Source organism: Colobus angolensis, unplaced genomic scaffold (assembly GCF_000951035.1).
Source record: "Colobus angolensis palliatus isolate OR3802 unplaced genomic scaffold, Cang.pa_1.0 Scaffold13, whole genome shotgun sequence".
Classification (NCBI taxonomy): Eukaryota; Metazoa; Chordata; class Mammalia; order Primates; family Cercopithecidae; genus Colobus; species Colobus angolensis.
In genome coordinates, this window is record NW_012114252.1 from 9,153,844 (window position 1) to 9,156,220 (window position 2,377).

At 44.0% G+C, this 2,377-nt stretch overlaps 1 pseudogene; it reads right to left on the reverse strand.

Annotated features, from left to right (window-relative positions):
• LOC105505948 overlaps window positions 1-2,377 on the reverse strand; it is a 75,535-nt pseudogene extending 73,158 nt beyond the window's left edge.

Sequence of the window (2,377 nt, forward strand, 5' to 3'; positions counted from 1 at the left end):
TAAATAATAGGAGTCCAGAGAGAGCAGAGAAAGTGGAAGGGAGAAAATTAAAAAAGAAAAATTCATAAAAATGTCCCAGAATCAAAGGACATGAGTTTCCAGTTAGAAAGGGCCACTGGAGCATTAGCACAATGGTTAAAAATGGGCCCATGCCAGATATATCTCATGAAATTTCAAATTTCTAGAACCCAACAGATGATTCTACAAGCTTCTGGAGAGAAAAACATTCTTACACACAAGATCAGTAATAATCAGAATGCTTTGGGCTTTTCAATAGCTGAAACGTTGAAAGCCGAAACACAGTGGAGTGATACTTTCAAAATTGCCGGGGTACACTGGGCATGGTGGCGCATGCCTGTAGTCCCAGCTCTTCAGGAGGCTGACGGGGGAGGATCGCTTGAGCTCAGGAGTTCTGGGCTGTAGTGTGCTATGCCAATCGGGTGTCCACACTAAGTTCAGCATCAATATAGTGACCTCCCAGGGGTGGGAGACCTCCAGATTGCCTAGGAAAGGGTGAATTGGCCCAGGTTGGAACTGGAGCAGGTCAAAACTCCTATGCTGATCAATAGTGGGATCGTGCTTGGGTATAGCCACTGCATGCCAGCCTGGGCAACATAGTGAGGGCCCATCTCTTTAAAAACAAAATTGCCAGGGAAAATGGTCTCCAGCTGGAATTCTATACCCAGTGAAATGTCAAGCAAAAGAGAAGGGAGAATACAAACATTTTCAGATCTGCAAGATCCTAGAAAAAGTTTACCTCCCCTATTACCTTTCTCAGGAAGTCACTACAGAAAAGTACCCCACCACAAAAGGGGTCTTCTTTCTTTCTAAGTCAAGAAAGAAGATGATATGGGTTACAGGAGGTGACAAAGTGGAGAGATGAAGGGGACCCCAACATAGCTTTTTGTTTTGTGTTGTTTCTTGTTTTATAATCCAGACCAACAATGGTCAATACCCAACATAGTTCTAGAAGGATTTCTCTGAATTCTGCTGTACAACGGGCCTCTAGATTGGAGTCCTTCAAAAGGTTCTTCAAATACTGAAATTGATAGAATACTCATCAGAGTTGACTAAAATATCAGCCTTCGTTACTCTCTGCCGCCTTACTCTCTTTGTTTCTGCTTTATGACACTTACTCACACCTGACGTTAGATTCTCTGTCAGTTTATCTGGCCTACATCCGTGCCTGGAAAATAGTAGTGCTTACTAAATATTTGTTGAATGAATGAATACATGGATGAGGACATATGTAAAAGAATGCAAACCCTGGCATGTAGGAAGTGCTTTATAAATGTGAATTTCTTTCCTGAATTTCTCCTAATTCAGGTAAAGCCCGTTGCTTCACAAGATGCCTAGTGCCATTTGGAGGAACTGAGATCCCCGCTGGAATCCCTACCTGAGTCCAGACAGACTGCAAGTCCGCTGTGGACAGTGCCAAGATTCAGACTTCTAGAAATACAAATACTGAGTTTCAGACAGGCCTTCTGATGTGTATGCACAAAAAATTTCCTAATTTTTGACATTTAGAAAAGCCTTTTGTTGCCTTGTTTTCCTACAAATGTGCTTTCCTGCCATCTCGTGGCCAACTTGGGGAACTTGCAAACAGTTCGCCTGGACCTCACTCAGTCTAAAGAAAAGCTCCAGGAGCTATGCTTGCCCAGAGCCATTTGGCAAAGCACCTGTGGTCATTTGACCACACCCTGGGGCCATCCTGCTTCTCAGACGCCTGTGTTTTTGAAACAGGAAGCCACTGAGGTCACTGCTGTGTTTGGTGGCTTCTCCTGGGGACAGCTGAGAGAAGTGCCTGACCTTTGTCCTCCCATTTAGACACAGCCCCACTATTAACCCCATCATGATTTGACCCCAAGGATTTTCTCTGAGCATTCCATGAACACCTGCAAACTCCTTGAGGGCAAGGCTTTATCTGTTTTCTGCTCCCAGTATATCAGACAGCATTGAACACATAGTAGGTGCTTACTAAATAAATGTTGTTGAAGAGATAATATAATTGGAGCATTTACGAGTACTTAAATGTGCCAAGTCCAAGCACTTTACATAGATTGTCTTATTAAACTAAAGTGACCAACTCATCCTGTTTGGCCAAGGACTGTCCTGAGAATCCCCTCAGTCCTGGACCAACGAGGGCAGTTGTTCGGTCCCTTGACAACAAATTCTGGCAACACCTCTCTGACATTGACACTACCATTATCCCCATATTTCAGATGAGAGGACTGAGGCTCAGAATTCTAAGAAATTGCCCATTATCACACAGGTCCTAAGCGCTCCATACTTAGGGACTTAAATCCAAATCTTAGACTCTGCGACCCGCATCCTCACCACTGTTCTGTGCTATTCCCTGAGAGGCAGCACAGGTCAT